Here is a 21,909-nt window from a genome sequence, read left to right as displayed (position 1 = left end):
ACAATGCTGTCTGACTAATTCTGGAGCTGGAGAGGGAGGCTCCAAAGGTCTGGGACTCAAGCCTTTGAAGTAAGAGCACTGACTTGATGAAACTGCCATCAATGAACACAAACTATGACTACGTCTAGAAGACTGAGAAAAAAAACAGGGAACACCTATTAATGCTGAAGTTTACAACTACTGATGGATTGACATTCATGGAATGGCAAGCAAAACAGGAAAAGTACAGGTCACTTCTTCCTGTTGCATTTCATTCTACTTTTAGTGCCCTCCAGTTGGCAGAAACTGACAGGAAGCCAACTAATAAAAGAGAAATGAAGTTTGCCAACTCCCATCTCCAAGACCAAAGCAGAATATATTAATAGAAGGGTAAGTCTGAATCCAAGATGTCTCTTGGGTAGCTTAATAACTGGTACATGTTATTTAACCCATCCAGGGAGCCTTCAATTTCAAGAACTGCTTTTAACTTTTAGAACATATATTTGGTTCTTTTCAAATCTGCATGGTCTTCTGATGAATTCTGTTGCTTTCTTATGTTTTCTATTTCATTTTAAATATCTTATGCCTCTATTATCTCAAGTTCTTGGGTGTCTAAATTCAATTTTGTTTTCTATTACTTCTGCTGACACAGTGAATAGGTTTTGAAATTTAGAATTGTGAACTCAGCAGCAAGGCCTATGTGAAAGTGAAAGTGTTAGTCACTCAGTCATGTCTAACTCTTTATGACTCCATGGATTGTAGCCCTCCAGGCTCCTCTGTCCATGGAATTCTCCAAGCAAGAATACTGGAGTGGGTAGCCATTTTCTTCTCCAGGGGAATCTTCCTGACCCAGGGATTGAACCTAGGTCTGCCACATTGCTGGGATTCCCTGGCAGCTCAGATGGTAAAGAATCTGTCTGCAGTGCAGGAGACTCAAGTTCAATTCCAGGGTTGGGAAGATCCTCTACAGAAGGGATAGGCTACCCACTCCAGTATTCTTGGGCTTCCATGGTGGCTCAGCTGGTAAAGAATACACCTGCAATGAGGAAGACCTGGGTTTGATCCCTGGGTTGGGAAGATTCCCTGGAGAAGGGAACAGCTACCCACTCCAATATTCTTGCCTGGAGAATTCCGTGGACTGTATAGTCCATGAGGTTGCAAAGAGTTAGATACAACTGAGTGACTTTCATTTTCACTTTCTCCCACATTGCAGGCAGATTATTTGGGAAAGCACTAGGGCTTATGTGGCCTGGATTTAAAGGGTGTCCCTTCAAAGAAGATTTGCATTTATTTCTGTTAGGCATGCTAGAGGACCATATTCATGTGAATTTCTACACCTGGAGAATAAGGGCAAGATCCTAGACTGTGGGAATAATGAATTATCTTTACCTTTTCATCATAGACAGTTTGGCTTCAGCCAAAACAATGTATTCTTTCAGAGCCTGGACCAGTTCTTCTTCCACAGAAATCAACCTAGCCATGCGCCCTACAAGGGGATAGAAGAAAGGGCCCATCAGAGCTGGACGAGTGGTTTCCCAGCGTGCTTCACTGGGACAAAAGCTCCAATGAAAATTGGGTCCCCTGAGCCAGAAGAGAGAAGCTCCTTCTGGATCACTCAGTTGAGGAGCTTAAGGAGATCTGATGGTCACACTGTTCTAGCCTTTGGCTCCAAGACAGAAAGACACTTCCAGAGGGATGTTCAACACTTGATCCATACAGTGAACTCTGTCATCAGGGAAGGGCCTTTATCTCATCCTTTCACCATACAGCTAATCTTATCATGTGGGGCATGGAAATCCTGGAGGATAAAACCACTTCAATACATAGGAATGAACTCTGAAGTTTCAGGTGAGGAAGAAAAGAGGAGACTGGATTCTCAAGTCATATAATGTACACCACCTATAATCATTATGCATGTATGCTCAAACATGGATGACTCTGTGCAACCCCATGGACTGCTGCCTGCCAGCCTCTTCTGTCCATGAAATTTTCCAGGCAAGAATACTGAGGGTTGCCATTCCCTACTCCAGGGGATCTTTCTGACCCAGGGATCAAACCTGCGTCTCCTGCATTAGCAGGCATGTTCCTCACCACCGCACCACCTGGGAAACAATCACTAATGTGGAATCACTTTTGTGACACTCCACAAAAAGTACCTGAGCATTCCTAAAGGTTCTGAGAATATCTAGACCTCACAGAAAGGGTACACACCACAAACACGTTTCCCAGAAAAAATCTTTGGGCAATGTGCAGTCAGCTCCTTGCCGCTGCTGCTGCTGCTGCTGCTAAGTCACTTCAGTCATGTCCGACTCTGTGCGACCCCATGGATGGCAGCCCACCAGGCTCCCCCATCCCTGGGATTCTCCAGGCAAGAACACTGGAGTGGGTTGCCATTTCCTTCTCCGATGCATGAAGGTGAAAAGTGAAAGTGAAGTCGCTCAGTCATGTCCAACTCTTAGCGACCCCATGAGTGCAGCGCACCAGGCTTCTCCATCCATGGGATTTTCCAGGCAAGAGTACTGGAGTGGGTTGCCATTTTCTTCTCCAGGTCAGTTCCTTAATGGCCTCTAAAACAAAAAGTGTTAATTTCTGGAAATTCCTTTCTCACTGTCCCCTAGTCACAGGTAAAAACACGTGGATGAGACTTTTCCACCCTGATAGAGAATAAGTCGGCCAACCTGATGCTGGGAACTAAGACTCATTTGCATAGAATACAACCTTCCCTGGTGCATACCAGCAGATGTGAAGATCTCAGCCCGTGTGTAGCCCAGAAAACCAAACGAGGCCATCACTAGCACAGACATTTGGAGTTTCAAGATTCCAGAAGCCAGCAACTGTAAGGCAGGCAGTAACATTAATTGGACCACTACAGTTAGAAAAAAGACTGACTAATGTGAGGAGATTAATACAAATGAATGCACATATGCAAACACACACAACACAAGCCATAGTAACTGACTTATACTGTGAAAGTTTAAAGGAAACTGTCTGATGATATGCTCTTCAGGAAACCAAGCACTAGAGGGGAGCAACCAGTTGAAAGTGAAAGCGAAGTCACTCAGTCGTGTCCGACTCTGTGCGACCCCATACACGGCAGCCCACCAGGCTCCCCCATCCCTGGGATTCTCCAGGCAAGAACACTGGAGTGGCTTGACATTTCCTTCTCCAAAGCATGAAAGTGAAAAGTGAAAGTGAAGACGCTCAGTTGTGTCCAACTCTTTGAGACCCCATGGACTGCAGCCTACCAGGCTCCTCCATCCATGGGATTTCCCAGGCAAGAGTGCTGGAGTGGGGTGCCATTGCCTTCTCCGCAACCAGTTGGGAAGTAACCAAATGTAGGTCAAGCAGTTTTTTAACACCAGGATGATCCATATAAGCTGGTTGCTGGGAACCTAAAGTGAAGCATGCTATGATACTCGAAACTAAACAGTTCACTCTAGAAACAAAATGATCAAAGCTGAGTACACAATTCATTAAAAAGCCAAGTCCAATCCGTTAGCTGGTAAAATCTATAGTCTTCAGAAATGGTGAAAGTGAAGTTGCTCAGTCATGTCTGACTTTGCAACTCCATGGACTGTAGGCTACCAGGCTCCCCCGTCCTCCATGGGATTTTCCAGGCAAGAATACTGGAGTGGGTTGCCATTTCCTTCTCCAGGAGCTCTTCCCGAACCAGGGATTGAACCTGGGTCTCCAGCATTATAGGCAGATACTTTACCATCTGAGCCACCAGGGAAGTCCAGACATTCAGAAATGGTACAGCTCAGTAAGAAAAATATGCTAGAACAGGCAAGGCATAATTCTAGACTTCACAGATTACTCTGCTGTCTTTATTTAAATTTGGTCCTCAAGGTCAAAAGAAGGAGAGCATGTCCTGGAAAGTTTCCGATTTAACTGGGAAAATAAGCAAAAACATATGTGAGTACATAATAAGAAAGTTGAACATTCAGACTCAGGAAACACAGATCAATTATTCACTTTTCAAAGGACAAATTTCTTCATCAACAAAATGCTATAACTGGATATCATGATTTTTAAGGGCACCTCTAAGTTTCAAAGAGAGTCTATGATATTTCTAAAATTCACCTCAAAGAAGAAATACAATATAGGTATATCCTGTGGTAACTATGGAGTAAGAGAGTTTATCCATTTACTAGCTGTGATGTTTTGGACGAGATAATTTACCTTTCTAAGTTCTGTTTTTCACTCTGCATGTGGTTAGTGTAATGAGGATTAAATAACAGATTTAATGTGACTGGCACACAGCCATCATTTCAATAAAGAAAACTACAGTCATTATTTGTTTCGTAAACATAAAAAGTGTCTGTTTTTATGTTGCTGTTAGCCTAAATTCCGCCTTTGGTCTACTTCTCCCTCTCTAACCTTTTAATAATAGTAGCTGGCACTTGTTGAGTGATTACCACTCTTCTACATACCACCATGTGTTGCTGCTGTTGTCTGACTCTTTGCGACCCCATGGACTGCAGCACGCCAGGCTTCCCTGTCCTTCACCAACTCCCAGAGCTTGTTCAAACTCATGTCCATCAAGTCGGTGATGCCATCCAACAATCTCATCCTCTGTCACCCCCTCATCCTCCTGCCTTCAATCTTTCCCAGGGTCAGGTCTTTTCCAATGAGTTGGCACTTTGCATTAGGTGACCAAAGTATTGGAGCTTCAGCTTCAGCATCAGTCATTTCGATGAGTATTCAGGGTTGATTTCCTCTGCATATAAGTTAAATAAGTAGGGTGACAATATACAGCCTTGACATACTCTTTTCCCAATTTCAAACCAAACCATTGTTCCATGTCCAGTTCTAACTGTTGCTTCTTGACCTGCATACAGGTTAATCAGGAGGAAAGTAAGGTGGTCTGGTACTCCCAACTCTTGAAGAATTTTGCAGTTTGCTGTGATCCACACAGTCAAAGGCTTTAGTGTAGTAAATGAAACAGATTTTTTTCTGGAATTTCTTGCTTTTTCTGTGACTCAACAGATGTTGGAAATTTGATCTCTAGTTTTTCTGCCTTTTCTAAATCTAGCTTGTACATCTGGAAGTTCACAGTTCACATACTATTGAAGCCTAGCTTGAAGGATTTTGAGAATTATCTTGCTAGCATGTGAAATGAGTGCAACTGTATGGCAATTTGAACATTCTTTAGCATTGCTCTTCTCTGAAATTGGAATGAAAACTGACTTTTTCCTATTCCCTTAGACTGTTTTATTTTTCTTCACAAAAGAAGATAATCAGAAATAACTGTTGCTCCTGTCTTGTAAAAATCTAAGTGAACTCATGCTCAGAGCTTTTGATGAGAACAGAAACTGTGCAACTTCTCAAAACAGACAAAAGGTCAATAGAGAGGGGAAAAAGACAAAAGTCTAGTTAAGAGAACTGAATACTACACTTACATGCAGCACCCCTAAGAAAGAATAAGGCCTCAGAAATGATGGTTCTATGGTACACCAAAAAGAGTACTAGGATTCTCAGTCACAGATTCCTGAATCTAAGTGTGGCACAGAAACAGAAAATTGTCATTGTTTAAACGCCAAAGAATGCTCAAACTATCACACAATTGCACTCATCTCACACACTAGTAAAGTAATGCTCAAAATTCTCCAAGCCAGGCTTCAGCAATATGTGAATCATGAACTTCCAGATGTTCAAGCTGGTTTTAGAAAAGGCAGAGGAACCAGAGATCAAATTGCCAACATCCGCTGGATCATCGACAAAGCAAGAGAGTTCCAGAAAAACATCTATTTCTGCTTTATTGACTATGCCAAAGCCTTTGACTGTGTGGATCACAGTAAACTGTGGAAAATTCTGAAAGAGATGGGAATACCAGACCACCTGACCTGCCTCTTGACAAACCTATATGCAGGTCAGGAAGCAACAGTTAGAACTGGACATGTAACAACAGACTGGTTCCAAATAGGAAAAGGAGTACATCAAGGCTGTTTATTGTCACCCTGCTTATTTAACTTCTATGCAGAGTACATCATGAGAAACGCTGGGCTAGAAGGAGCACAAGCTGGAATCAAGATTGCCGGGAGAAATATCAATAACCTCAGATATGCAGATGACACCACCCTTATGGCAGAAAGTGAAGAGGAACTAAAAAGCCTCTTGATGAAAAGTGAAAGAGGAGAGTGAAAAAGTTGGCTTAAAGTTCAACATTCAGAAAATGAAGATCATGGCATCTGGTCCCATCACTTCATGGCAAATAGATGGGGAAACGGTGGAAACAGTGTCAGACTTTATTTTTGGGGGCTCCAAAATCACTGCAGATGGTGATTGCAGCCATGAAATTAAAAGACGCTTACTCCTTGGAAGAAAAGTTATGACCAACCTAGATAACATATTAAAAAGCAGAGACATTACTTTGCCAACAAAGGTCCGTCTAGTCAAAGCAATGGTTTTTCCAGTGGTCATGTATGGATGTAAGAGTTGGACTGTGAAGAAAGCTGAGTGCCGAAGAATCGATGCTTTTGAACTGTGGTGTTGGAGAAGACTCTTGAGAGTCCCTTGGACTGCAAGGAGATCCGACCAGTCCATTTAAAGGAGATTAGTCCTGGGTGTTCACTGGAAAGACTGATGCTGAGGCTGAAAACTCCAGTACTTTGGCCACCTCATGCGAAGAGTTGACTCATTGGAAAAGACTCTGATGCTGGGAGGGATTGGGGGCAGGAGGAGAAGGGGACGACAGAGGATGAGATGGCTGGATGGCAACACTGACTCGATGGACATGAGTTTGAGTGAACTCCAGGACATGGTGATAGACAGGGAGGCCTGGCGCGCTCCAATTCATGGGGTCGCAAAGAGTCGGAGATGACTGAGTGACTGGACTGAACTGAAGGAAACACTGTGAAAGTCAGCAAACATCCATATACTATTAGCAATGACAAGGACAAAGTCAAAGTTAGAAGGCTTCCTTCTATCTTCTGTGGATCTTGTTGGGCTGCTACACTTTTATGGAAACTTTGCAAAAAGAAAGAGCTCCCCATAGTGACTGACAGTAAGTTTCTCACCAGCACAGCAGTAAAGAAACTCTATCATATTTAATTTAAATTAATGACCTCCTCTTTTCTTCAGGAAAGCAGGAGACAAAACTCCTCCATGAAAGATGTCCTCTATATACCAGGATGAAAGCAACTCTCTAATTCCCAGAGACTGGGAATAGAGGCCAAGAGAAATCTGTACAAATAGATCTTGTTAAAATAACTCTTAACTTCCTTTAGTCTCCCCATATACTTCATTCACTTTTTCATACCTTCTATTCTTTGTTCAACCTAGTATATAAGAACTTGGGCCTATCCATTTTGGGATCTTCATTTTCCTATGGGGACCCTCAAGTACATTTAAAATTCTGTATGTTTTTCTCCTGTTAATCAGTTTTATATTAATTTGATTTTCAGGCCCAGAGGCCCCAAGAGAGCAGATATAAAGTTTTGTTTTTCTTACACTATTAACCAACTCAATCTGGTATCTACAGATACTACAGGAGACCCCGGTTTGATTCCTAGGTCAGGAAGATCCCCTGGAGAAGGGATAGGTTACCCACTCCAATATTCTTGGGCTTCCCTTGTGGCTCAGCTGGTAATGAATCTGCCTGCAGTATGGGAGACCTGAGTTCGATCCCTGGGTTGGGAAGATCCCCCTGGAGAAGGGAAGCCCAGGTGACAGGGTATAAAATCAATATATCAAAATCAATTGTATTTTTCTATATTAACAATGGCATATACTACAATATTGTAATTAGCCTCCAGTTAAAATAAATTAATGTTAAAAATGGCATAACAAAATGGAATTAAGAAAATGATTCCATTAACAATAGCATCAAAAAGAATACACTATATAGAATCAAATTTAACAAAAGTATAAGACTTATACACTGAAAACTACAACTGCTGAGAGACATTTTTAAAACTCTATATATGAAAAAGACATTCCTTGTTTGTGGACTGGAAGGCTTAATATTAAGCTGGTACTACTTCCCAAATTGATTCAAAGATTCAATAAAATCTCTATTGAAATCTCAGCTGGCATTTTTGCAGAAATTGACAAGCTGATTCTAAAATTCATATGGAAACACAAGGGACCCAGAGTCAACCCAGATAAACCAGAGGAGGCAATAATAAAGCAAAAAGCATTTATTTGGTATTAAAGAATTGCAATAGGGGACAGACTGGGTAGCAACTGAGTGTCCCATTAGGCAGTAACTGGAGATTTTAAAGGCAGAGAAAGGAGTTCTCATTACAAAGTATTGTAACTGGAGTTGGAGGCAGAAGTTAGTCTTGGCTAAATATGATTGAGTGCTAACACTAACACTAGAAGGAAGTAAAAGTTCAGGTAGTCTTCCAGAGTCCTTGAAATATGTATGGTTTGGCCTACTACAAAAGTTCAGTTCCACCTGGTGAGGACATAGGTAAGGTCCACTTCCTAAAATGACCTCCTTCCTCCATTAAACAATTACTTAACATAAGTTACTCCAGAATAACCAAAATTTTGAAAATTTTGGAGAAATCTTGAAAAGAATGAAGTTGAAGGACTTACATTGCCTGAAGGACCAGGGACGTCTTCCCTAAAGGACATCTATGCTTAGCTCCCTGAAATAAATGGGCAGACCACTCATTTCCCTTTCAGTAACCTGAGGTCAGACTCATGAATCCATCCTCATCGACATCGATCCCCAAAATATACTTCAAGAAGAACATCTAACCAGGAGTAAGAGGCTGTCTTTATGAGGTGATGCTATAATTTCATCTAGAACTTTACAGTTCTTAGAACTCTCCCCCTTGAGCTTACCAATTAGAAAAACTAAATCATGTTTAGTTCTTTTTTAAAAAAATAATTTCTCTCAATTGTTTTATCTAAACAATAGACTACTTGTTGTAACAACACAGTTATGGAATTGATATGTGATCCAACTTTTATAGTGAAGGAAATAAATGCACAGCATCATTAAGTTAACTTGCCTAAGTCACACAGATAACTAATGGACTCAGGTTATCTTACTGTCTAACCAGGATATGAAGCACTTTAAAAGTGACTAATCATGTTCTAAGTATTAACTAGCACTGATAGAGCATCCAGTAAATTCTATAAGGCAGATAAGACAAGATCTTTCCTACTATTTGAAGAACCCAGTGCTCTAAACACTTAAGTGATATGTCCATGTATAGATACTTGTTGACAATTTACTGGTGGCTGTCTTTAAACTTGGAATACAACGTAAGGGAACAGAGAAGGCTTAACTAATTTTTACACAGACCATGATTTACAGAAATATTTTTCTCTTCACAGATTATATTTCACAGTGAAACTGAACAACTAAACTCACTTAAACTAAAAGTAGTTTCTGATTGTTATTTTACTATTGCTGAATGATCTTAGGAAGAAACCTTGGTATTTCTCTCCCAAAAAACAAAAAAGTCACCATTAAGAGAGAGAGAAAGGAAGAGCCACTAAAACAGGAGAATATTTTTATAGCATAACTACCAACAAAAGAAGGAAGGAAATGACAACCCACTCCAGTATCCTTGTCTGGAAAATCTCATGGACAGAGGTGGGCTGCAGTCCATGGAGTTGCAAAGATTCGGGCACGACTGAGTGACTAATACTAACTACTAACTAACTACTACTACCAATAAAAAGCCTGTATCCAGAATACATAAAGAATTCCCACAAATGAGTAAAAAACTCAATAGTAAGTGTGCTAGAGACTCAAAAAGAACTCATAACAGAAAATACCCATGTGGCCAACAGAAATATGAAAGGTATTCAGTATCATGCACAATCAGAGAAACACAAAATACAACTATAGGATACAACTACCATCAGAAAGTCTGAAATTTAAGAGTCTGTTAAATACAAAATATCATTAAGAACTGCAGTGCAATGGGAACTCTTACACATAGCTGGTGAAGTGAAAATACAACTATTCTGATAAAGTAACATAATCTAATAAATTTCAATAATCCAGTAATTCCACTCTCATGAAATAAATAGTAATTTCACTCCCATGAACTGAATAGACATATGTGTACCATAAGCAAGTACAATAAACAAGTCCCTCTAAAAACAGAAGGACTTCCCTGGAAGTCCAGTGGTTAAGACTCTGCATGTCCACTGCAGGGCATGCAGGTTTGATCCCCAGTCAGGGAACAAGGATCCCACTTGCCAAAGAGGGCAGTCAAAACAAAAAAAGAAACAAATAAAAAACCCAAAACTTAAAAACAGAGCTGCTATATGATCCAGCAATCCCACTATTAGGCATATATCCAGAAAAAAACATTAATTCAAAAAGATACATGCACCCAAATATTCATAACAGCATTACTGTCAACAACCAAAAACAGAAGCAATCCACTGACAGAGGAATGGATAAAGAAAATGTGAGATATATATGCACGTCATGTGCGCGTGCGCACACACACACACAAACATGGAATATTACTCAGCCATAAAAAAAATGAAGTAATGCTATTTAAAGCAACATGGACAGACCTAGAGATTATCATATTAAGTGAGGCAAGTCAAAAACAAATATCATATAATATCACATATATGTGGAATCTAAACAATGATACAAATGAACTTATTTACAAAACAGAAACAGACTCAGAGATACAGAAAACAAACCTATGGTTACCAATGGGGAAAGGCTGTGGGGGGATAAATTAGGAGTTTGGGATTCATATATACTACTATATATAAAATAGATTACCAACAAGAATCTACTGTACAGCACAGGAAGCTCTACTCAGTAGTCTTTAATAACCTATGTGGAAAAAGAATTTGAAAAAGAATGCATAGATGTACAACTGAATCACTCTGCTGCACACTTGAAACTAACACAACACTATACATCAACTATATTCCAACATAAAATAAAAATCAAATTAAAATTTCAAAAAGAACGTCCTTTAAAAAAAAATATTCACACCAGAGTTTACTGTATTCCCAAAGTGGAAGAAACTCAAATGTCTATCAAAACTACAACACATAAAGAAACCATGGTATACCAGTTTCTATCCAATTAAGTACCATGGAGTACTTAAAAGGAATGAACTATACAAACTACAGAAGACACAAAAATAACATTGATATATCTTAAAAACAAAGCACTTAATAAAATAAACTAGACCAAATAGAATACATAGTGTATAAGTTCATGAATATAAACTTTAAAATTATATTGCTAAATTATAAAATTGAACTATCTCACAAAACCAATACATTTAAAAATATAGTTCTATATATTAAGAACAGAAAAATCTTCAAGATATACTATTAACAAAAGTAAACTGTAGAACAATGTTTAATATGATTTTATTTATGTAAAACAGATAACTTAGGGACTTTCCTGGTAGTCTAGAAGCTAAGCATTTGGGCTTCCCATGCAAGGGGCCCAAGTTCAATCTTTGGTCAGAGAACTAGATCCTACATGCCCCAACTAAGAGTTTGCATGCTACAGCTAAAGATTTCACACACTGCAACTAAAAGATCCCACAGACTGTGACAAAGACCCCAAGTACTGCAACTAAGACCCAGTGCAGCCAAATAAAAAAATTCTTTTAAGATAACTTATTTGCATGATATATATCTGAGACATTGTTCAATAAAACTTACTGCAATAATGAAAATTTCTAAAATCTACCGTTTAATTCAGTAGGTAAGTAGCTGTTGAACACATGAAATGTAGTTAATACAACTGAGGAACTGAATTTTTAGTTTAATTTGAATTATTTTCAATTTAATAATTGTGGCTAGTGTCTACAGTTTGGACAGTGCCTATGCTCACTCAGTAGTGTCCGACTCTTTGCAGCCCCTTGGACTGTAGCCGGCCAGGTTCCTCTGTTCCTGGGGCTTTTCGCTAGGCTCCTCTGTTTAAGGGATTTTTAAGACAAGAATACTGGAGTGAGTTGCCATTTCCTTCTCTGGGGTCTTCATCCCAACCCAGGGATTGTACCCACATCTCCTAATGCTCCTGCATTGTAGGTGGTTCCTTACCTGTGGAGCCATTGGGGAAGCCCCACTGTTTTAAATTTTAAAAATTAATTTAAATTAATATTAAAAAGCAGAGACATTACTTTGTCAACAAAGGTCCCTCTAGTTAAGGCTATGGTTCTTCCAGTAGTCATGTATGGATGTGAGAGCTGGACTATAAGGAAAGCTGAGCACCAAAGAATTGATGCTTTTGAACTATGTTGGAGAAGACTCTTGAGAGTCCCTTGGACTGCAAGGAGATCCAACCAGTCCATCCTAAAGAAGATCAATCTTGAGTGTTCACTGGAAGGACTGATGCTGAAGCTTCCAAGCTGAAACTCCAATACTTTGGCCACCTGATGCGAGGAGCTGACTCATTGGAAAAGGCCCTGATGCTCGGAAAGATTTAGGGCAGGAGGAGAAGGGGACGACAGAGGATGAGATAGTTGGATGGCATCACCGACTCAAAAGACATGAGTTTGGGTAAACTCTAGGAGCTGGTGATGGACAGGGAGGCCTTGGGTGCTCTGGTTCATGGGGTTGCAAAGAGTCGGACACGCCTGAGCAACTGAACTGAACTCTGTTTTGCCTAAATTGTTAGCAGTAATGTACACGATCTTTATATAATTAATAAATGTAAAAACTAAGGCTCTTTTTCTCATGGGTAAAATGAGAAGTACATACCTCAACTCCAAGATTACTATTACTACTAAGAACAAAATGGAAACAAATCATCAATTTCCTGGTGCATTAAGAAAAAAAACAATGGGGAAAAAAAGTTCACATTAGTTATAATTAATAGTGGAGAGAAGCTGGAATCTGGGATCACACAGGAGTTTGTAGCTCGGAGAAATGATCAGTTACGTTTGCCATTCACAAAGACTGGCAAAACAAAAACAGGAACCACTTAAGGAAAGTATAATGAATCCAGTTTGGGATATATTAACATGGAAGAACCTGTGGGCATTGTAAGCAGAGCTATAGCTGCTAGCCAGAGAGTAATAAAAGCTGGAATTAAAGATTTAAGAGTTGTCAATACATAGGCAGTATTTGGAAATCATAATGCTTCAGGAAAGCAAAATGGCTACAAAGCAATTCTGAGCCACAACTGAGAATTGACAAAGAAGGACCAGGGGAGTCAAAAAGACAGAAGAAAAACCAGTAGACAATTGGTTTGGCCTCTCATGGAAGAGAAGGTTTTGTTTATAAGTGGCTAATGGCTTTTTGGCCTCGGCTCTCGGTGGGGATGTTCGTTTGCTAGAGATTCGGATGGCTCGGGTCGTCCCGCAGCCAGCCCTCTGAGGGCCCGGGCACCGCGCAGGACCCTGCGGCCTGCCTGAGTCTTGGGAGGCTGCTGCCGCAACTAGGCCAGGCAAAATGCTCCCAGCACCTGAACGCGTGGAGGGCAGCGGCCTGCTTTGGCCTCCGCCACGTTGTTGAGAACTCAGGAGGCCCCAGGCGGCCCCGAGTCCGTTTTTCCATGCCAGGAGACGGGGCGATGGGGGCGGGGGCTTTTGACTTCATCGACTGTGTGTCAGGGAATTTCTAATGAGGGGATTTTGTGCGTGTGAAAGGGAAAGGCTTCACCGTGTAACAGCACGTATGCAGACCATGTCGTGGTGTGAAATCAAGTCAACGCGAGAGTGCCATTTCAGGTGTAGATCTTGATAACTATGTCACGGTGCGGAATTTGGCAGAAATGAGTATCACCATCCGTGCAGGTGAAAGATGGACGCTGGAAGCATAGACTGCTGCCAACTGAATACTTAACTATCTGGAAGTGTGAAGATGACCTAAGGCTGTCCTTGGTGAGGAATTTGACAACTTGATCTTCAGGAGCTGCTTAGAGTATTTAAAATTTCCAGGATTGCTTAAAAAAAGAAGTGCTTTTGGACAGCCCATAAATGTACATATAAAACAGTGGGACTGTAAATAAAATAATGTGCTTCTTGGAAAAAAAATAAATAAATAAGTGGCTAATGTTCCTTTAGGTTTCATTTCTATTAAGAAACAAAGCAAAACAAAACACAGTGTACACTGGGACTTCCCTGGAGGTCCAGTGGTTGAGGTGTCACCCTGCCAAAGCAGGGGCCCAGGTTTAATGCCTGGTCAGGGAACTAAGATTCTGCATGTGTTGAGCAGCATGGCCAAAAACAAGAACAGAAGAAACAACTAGATCTAAATCAGAAGTGTGGTCAATCTCAAAGCAGCCCTCACTGACCACCAAGGGAGTAACTCTGGAACTGAGAAATCACTGATCACTTACCCTACAAACCATCAAAGAAGGAAGGTTCTGATAAAACAACAAACTTGAACCCTCACTCAGGTCTATCATTCTTGCCTCCTTACTCACGGCTTTTACCAAGCACCTGGCTTCAGACCTGTTCTGAAGAGAAGAGCAGGCTACACTCTCACTCATAAGCACTTTCTGAAAGGTCTACATCAGACCCTGATCTCTGACCAGGCTAAGGTAGATCTCATGTGGACTGTGATACACAAAATCTACATGGTTAATCGGAAATCCTCTTCTCTGGATTCCAGGCTTATCATTCTTGATTCTACTTCTAAAGACCAAGTTTCTGTCAGTAAGTCTGGTGATGGATTGATTTGAGTTACTTGTCAACGGAGACTGGAATACAATGCATTCTCACAGAAAAGCTGTAAATCTGATGCGTATCTATGAAAACACACTTTTTCATTTTATCCTTTGAGGAAATCCTAACTCAAAATCTGAATTGTTGAACTGCAGCAGGTCTGGGAAACTTAGAAACCATAGGCAAAAATTAGTGTGCACCTTTTAAGGGAGAAAGTCCTTAATTTTGTAAGATTCACAAGAGGGTCTGTCACTCCAAAGGTTAATAGCCACAATAACTTTTTTTTTCCTACCTCAGGCCCTATTTATGATCATTCATTGAATAATTTGTGACACCCATTCCAGAGTTATATGTAAGTTCCAAGTAGATATGTTCACTAGGAAGCTGGACCTAAGAGTCTAGAACAAAACTCAAGACAGAGATGTGAGTGAAGTTTAAGAAATCATAAGCACATAAATGATTGTTACAGCATTGAGAGTAAGAAAGAGCCTTCCTTTTAAAGTATAGTACTGTGAAAAGGAAACATGGACATACACAGGAGAAATGTGAGCCAACGAAGAAAAGTTAGCAAGAGAGTCTGGGAAAGAAAGAAAAATCAATAACCATGAAGTTATTTTTCCTTCATTGGATGAGAAAAAGTCAAAAGTGTCTACTACCGAGTAAGACCACTAGGAGGAACCTTAACACCTCACCAGACTATTTCAGGGAATTAGTTATGGCAGATTTACCATGTCAAAAAATAAAGAATGGGAGGTGAGAGGACAGTAAATATTGGATAAAGTTTTAAGTAGCTTGCCAGTGAAATCAAGACAGACACGAGGACAGCTGTGGGCCCATCAAGGGGTTTGGTCCTGACTTCAACGAGGCCTGTGCTGGGCTGTGCTTAGTCGCTAGGGGCTGCAAATTCATGAAGCAAGGCTAAGAAAAAGGCTGTCTTTTCAAAGAGAGCATTATCAGTAACAAGAGACCACCTAGTGGGTTGCTAGTATTATAAAACCACTTTCAGAAACACACCGAAAAAGTCCTTTAAAATACTCAACTTCGGGTTTGCCAAATACCCGTGACCTTCCACTTACTCTCTTAACCCCCAAACATTTCACGCAGAAAAAAAGTTTTCCCCGAGTTTAGAGAAATAAAAAATCTTCACAACATTTTAAAAACTTGTTCAAAGTGGCCTCAGCCTTGGAAATGACGTCCTAGACAGCGCTGGACGCTCCCCGACCCTCCCTCAGGGCGCCACCTCCACGCCACCTGTGCTGTGAGCGCTTCCTCACGGGGACACAGTGCCTCAGGCACACGCACCAAGCCGGCCCTTGCTCGGTCAGGGCTGGCCTGAACGGAGAGGCGGGCTAGAAGCCCTAACAACAGCGGCTACGGAGACTACATAACCCTCAACGCCGGCAGCACCAACGCTCACCTCCTCAACTGCGGAACAAGCACCTCAGGATCAATGCCTTTCCAGAAACCTCTGGCCCCACCCTTTCCGCAAAAGCCCCGCCCCTTCCCTAAGACTACCCACAGGACCCGCCCCATCCGGGTACTTAGCTTGAGGGAAGACTCGCTGGTAGAAAAGCGAATAGAGACGTGGGAAAATAAATTTCCTTCCCTCAGGGGACTTCCGTTCAAGTTGAGTCAAAACCTAATACACAAATAAGAATGTCATGTTACGGTGGCGGTGTGTGCTAGGAAGAAAGCAGAGCAGGGGGCGGGAATGAGGATGCAGATATTCAAGGAAGTTTTGAAAGGCCAGTATGATGAGGTGTCTAAGATGGGGCTTGGTCAGACTGAACGGAATGAGGATAGAAACTCTCTGACCACGCTGGGGAGGAACTTTTCAGGCAGAGGGACCAGCAAGCACAAACACCTGAGTAGGCCAGTGTGCTGGAGCGAAGGCTGCGGGGAGGGTTGTGGGAACCGAAAGGTGTTCTCAGTCTTCCCCAGCCGAAGGATTGAACATGCCCACAGGCCGCTCAGCGAGACTCGAAGCCACGCGACTCTCCCTGGGAGCCCCCGTCACCTCTGCATAACCAGCGGCCAGGGTGTGGAGACGGCCTTAGTGGGCCCAGGAGCAGGCAGGCAGCTTTCTCCCCCGTGTGAAATAACGATGTTTAGGTTTGGAAGATAATATACAGGATGCCCAGCTAAATTTGAAGTTCACATGGGCAACGAATAATTTTGTAGTATCTCTAGTGCAAAATTATTGGTTGTTCATCTGAAATTAAAGTTTAACTGGGCGCCATGTATTTTTGTTTGTTAAATTTGGCAACTCTAATTTAGAGTTCAGATGCTAGGTTTGAAAACAAGACCTGTGGTATGCCGAGCCATATTAGAGACTGAGGCAGAAGAAATCCTGTGCAGCTAATATAGTTTTTGTGTATTTTTTGTTAGTGTTACAAAGGTAGTAAAATTAGTTGAAAATATTGCAAAATTGAAAAGATTGGTGTATTAAAATTAACATTTTTAAGTTTAAATATTTTATTTATACCAAAAATGAAAATTAATATGTTCTATTTTCCTGGTTTAAATGGAAGCAAACTCTTCAGTAAAAATTTCAAAACTGAAACTCTTGATCAACTTTCTTGACCAAGTGCAATCTTAAATTAGCTTCAGTTTACTGATTATTCTTTTGTAGGATGCCACTGTGACTCCTATTTAGAACAAAATTCCCTAGACCACGTTCAAGTTTGGATAAGATTATACTAAGAAAATACGTGAATCAGTTTCAGATGATTCAACACAATGCCGATTTTATATTACAAGTCATTGCTATTGTATGTGGCTTAAAATTACTTCAGGTGAAACTGCCACAGGATTTGAGTTATCAGACATAACAGATGTATTCACAGAAAATAACTTTGCTTCAGTAAAAATTCAAAATATCTGAAGACACTTCACTTGCTAAGTCCATATCTAGGATATCTATAATCTCTTTAAATTTCTATTTGATAAACACTTTTCCTATAATAATTAATAGACTCATCCAATAATGTGTACATTTCCAATCTCTTTGTTTTCAAATTCAGGAAGTATATTCATCTCTCTTCATAAGTTTAACATTAGTCAGACATACTTTCAGTTACTTGCTCTCATTTGTTATAAGCAAAATATGCAATCTTTTAAAAACTTTTTCTCAGTTCAAAACATCATCCCAAACAGGTAAATTGCAAAAAAATGTGTAATGTATTTGCACCACAATGCAGTGTTTTAGCATGTTGTCTGAGCATGTTGTATTTAGGTTTCAGGATGTTGTATTTTGTCAATTGATGTTGTATCTTTTAACATTTAACAAACATCTTTAATTTGTGCGTAGTGCCATGATTGAATTTGATCTTAATGCCCCTCAGGATTAGTATTTGTGTTTAATGTAGTTTTTAGATGGGCTTCCCAGATAGCTCAGCGGTAAACAATCTGCCTGCCAATGCAGGAGACACAGGTTAGATCCCTGGGTCAGGAAGATCCCCTAGAGGAGGAAATGGCAACCTGACCCAGTATCCTTACCTGGAAAATCCCATGGACAGAGGAGCCTGGCAGGCTACAGTCCATGGAGTCTACAGACAAAGAGTCAGGAATGATCATAATTTTGTAACTGCTCAATGAATTTTATGTATCTGTCAATATATCTGTATCTTCTGTACAGTACTAGAAAGATATTTGAAGTCATTGAAAGTAGTCTTTTTGAACGTTAAATTATGAGCTGAGAAAGGCAAAAATTTGGCATAATCATTTTGAGGGAAAATAATAGCTTGTGTACCCTGCAATATTGGTTCCATTAACATAACCCTGGCCTCAAAGATTTTTTATTAAGAATTTCATAAGATAGGTCATATTCCCTAATCTCTTCAATAAAATCAAAATTTCTATTGTTATAACATTCTTAATGAAAACATACTTAATAATCTGACACACTTGCTTATAATGGGCTACATCTGGTATAGAGAGTAAGGAAAAGAATTTTATTTTATTCCAAATAGTGTTCCAAATCTAATATGATTTCCTAGCAGCATTATGTATCGCCCAAAATTCATAAATTTAAATCTTGACCCTTAGTACCTTGAAATACAACTGTATTTGGAATTATGGTCTTAAAGAGATATTTAATATAAAATTAGGTCATATGGGTGGGCCCTAACCCAATATAACTGGTGTCCTTATAAGAGGAGACTTGGACACAGACAACACATCCAGGGGTGACCATGTAAGAAAGTGGCCATTTGGAAGCCAAGGAGCAAGGCCTCAGAAGAAACCAAACTTCCTGAAACCTCGATCTTGGACTTCTAGCCTCCAGGAACTGTGAGAAAATAAGTTTGTTTCAAACCATCCAGTCTGTGATATTTTGACAGCCCTAGCAAACTAATACATGTTATAAATTTGTTCTGAATTTTATTAGACAAATAAGGCACAGATTCCTTTTTATTATAGCTATATCAACATTATAATGACTATAAGTTCAATTAAATTAAGCTATATACATAGTTTTTGGTTTTTCAGCTTTTAAATTCAACTTATCCTGGATATTAAAACAAGCATCCAAAGTATAAATGACAGAAGTTGGGAGGGCATGTGAAAGTTAATTTTATATGTTAACTAGGCTAGACTGTGGTGACCACTTGCTTGGTCAGACACTAGATCTTCAGCTCACATAGTAAAATATCAGACATGTTACCTTAAGCTTACAAAATAAAAAGGATGTTTGTGTTACCAGGCAAAGAAAGGGCTATAAAAAAAAAAATTAACAAGTGACAAAAGGGAGAGGGAAGATGTAATAGAGGATAGTGAACAAAGCTAGATGATCATCTCTTAAATTTCTAAAATGGAAAAATCAAGAGATATCTTTGTAAATATATGATTATAGTCAGAAAAATTAGACAATTGAAAAAGGTTCCCTTAAGAATAGGGAATAGAGGAGGAGAGAATAGAGTAGGAAAGCATTATTCATGGTAAACTCTTCTGTTTCTTATTTTTAAAGCCATGTGCATGTATTCTAAACTGAGGTTAGCAGACAAAAAAAAACTCCTACTTATTTTTCAAGACCCAGATCTAACAATGTGGTGCCAACTCCTGATTAAATGAGACCTCATTCTCCTGTGCTACTCAAGCACTAGGTTCTCTGTTACCAAGCCTCTCAAACTTTACACATCTATTTATGATCCTGGAGAAGGATGAATCTCAGGTAGGTGAGCCAAAAGTCTGGTTTCTTTTATTCTTTGATTATTTACTGATTCTACACATGAGATAAGAGACTGGGAAACCAGATAAAGAACCCAAGTAACAGGTAACTGCTAAGAGAGAAACCAGCAGAGATCTTGGTGGTCTCAAAGGGCACTGAAGGACAAAAAATTAGATTGTAATTTTTTAGAATACTTAACAGGAGGGAGGAATACAGAACTCAGTCAGCCACTCACCCTGTTTACCCATTAGGACATTTAGTAAATTCTGAAGCCATGCACAATGGAAAATTAAGAAGCTAAGCAGAAAACCTCTGGGGAAAAAAATGGATTTGAGGAGCAGTGTCTAAATACTGAAGATACAAGGATTAGAATTATAGAACTGCCAGTGAGAGAAATCCAGAGAACACTCTAGGCAGAGAAGTTGCAACTCTATTATTTCTCCGATTCCCTTACTCACTGGCTTTCTGTTAGGTTCTGATAGTGGAAGCCACTAGGGGGAGATTGTATGGCAGTCGATAAATAACAATTGCCCTAGAACCAGTGATTTTTTGCATGAGAGATGGTTTCATTAAGCCACTAAGATTTAGGGGTTATTTTATTACACTACCACAAGCTTAGTCTATCCTAATAAAATACATAAAAAAGAATCTCTTTAAGTAGATTCTTGCACCTCATACCATATACAAAAATAAAACCTAGGTGTATTATATTAAAGATATAAATGTAAAAGACATAACTATAATGCTTTTAGAAAAGAATACAAGAAATATCTTCGTGATCTTGGGATATAGAAGAATTTTTTAAACAAGGCATAAAAGCATAAATCTAAAAGGAAAATCCTGATAAATTTGACACAGAAATTAAGAACTTTTGTTTAACAAAAGAACTAGGAATGAAAAGACAAAGTAGAAAAAAGATATTTGCAAAGCATCTAACCGACAAAAAGCTTATGTCCATAGTATGTTAAAAATTCCAATGAATTAGTAAGAAAAAGATTTGAATAGACAAAACCTAACTCCGGGAGTTGGTGATGGACAGGGAAGCCTGGCGTGCTGCGATTCATGGGGTCGCAAAGAGTCGGACACGACTGAGCGACTGAACTGAACTGAACTGAAAGACTAATAAACATATAAAAAGGTGTTCAATGTCATTAATAATCATGTTAAGATAGAGAAAACTATATAATAAGCTAGCTAAAATGCAAAAGTGTGACAGTATCAGATATTGGAGAGGACTGGGATAACAAGAACTTTTACTTACACCTGGTGGCAGTGTGCATAACCACTCTGGAATACATTATATGTAAGGTTGAAGACCCACCTACTGAGAGTCAGCATTTCCACTTCTAGGTATATATTCTAAAAAATGTGTTTATTTGCACTAGAAATCACATATAAAAATCCAACAGCAGCCTTATTAATAAAAGACTGAAACCAATTCAAATATCTATCAAGAGTATATTAGTATATTATGATACTGTCCTATGATAGATGCTAATAAAACTGAACTACACAAATTAACATAAACTACAGCCTCACAGCAACATGAATGAATCCTACAAACAACTATCAAATAAAAGAAGCCAAACACCCCCTAAAATATACTCTTGCTTCCACTACAAAAAAGTTCAAAATCAAGGAAAACAAAATAACTACTATTTATTTAGGGATATAGACCTGGATAGTAAAACTACAAAGAAGCAAAGGCCTGACTACCACAGATCACTTGACAGTGGTTACCACCGAGGTACTGGGGGCAGGTCAGAGATGTGATCAGAGGGGCTCACAGGGGCCCCTGAGGTACAAGCCTGAAAATAATCTCTTCTCTAACCCAGGTGATGGTGACATGGGTCTTCATGCTCTCCTTCATAGTCTTTAAAGTGTACATCTATGTATCACAACCAACTCTGTGTGTATGTCTCAAAATTTTAAAGTAAGAAATTTCAAATTATAATAGCATCACAACCATGGATATACATGGTCTCTATGTTCTCTGAGATGCAAGGAGACTGTCTCTCTCACTTTCCAGAAAAAACACTGAAGCTTAGAGGAAAAATAAGTGTTGAAACCTGGTCTGGAACATCAGAGTTTGCCTCTCAGGTATTCATTATCCAGATTCATTATCCAAATGGTGACCTTGGTAAAAGCTCCCCATCTTAAAAAAAAAAAAAAATACTCCAAATACAGCTC

At 39.7% G+C, this 21,909-nt stretch overlaps 1 protein-coding gene and 1 non-coding gene across 5 annotated transcripts in view; both read right to left on the bottom strand.

The window, feature by feature from the left end:
- Positions 1–16,064, bottom strand: part of LOC129628556 (prolyl 4-hydroxylase subunit alpha-2-like) — a 162,900-nt gene extending 146,836 nt beyond the window's left edge. For all 4 annotated transcript variants that reach the window (XR_008702831.1, XM_055548028.1, XM_055548023.1 and 1 more), the window contains exon 1: positions 15,970–16,064. The gene's annotated coding sequence lies outside the window, so the exon portion shown is untranslated. The remainder of the gene's footprint in view (positions 1–15,969) is intronic.
- Positions 3,641–3,712, bottom strand: TRNAY-AUA (transfer RNA tyrosine (anticodon AUA)). Its single transcript has one exon. It is a non-coding gene; the product is annotated as a tRNA-Tyr (tRNA).
- Positions 16,065–21,909: the final 5,845 nt, after the last annotated feature.

This window comes from Bubalus kerabau, chromosome 1, assembly GCF_029407905.1.
Source record: "Bubalus kerabau isolate K-KA32 ecotype Philippines breed swamp buffalo chromosome 1, PCC_UOA_SB_1v2, whole genome shotgun sequence".
Lineage (NCBI taxonomy): Eukaryota > Metazoa > Chordata > Mammalia > Artiodactyla > Bovidae > Bubalus > Bubalus kerabau.
This window is presented reverse-complemented; position numbering and strand designations above follow the sequence as displayed.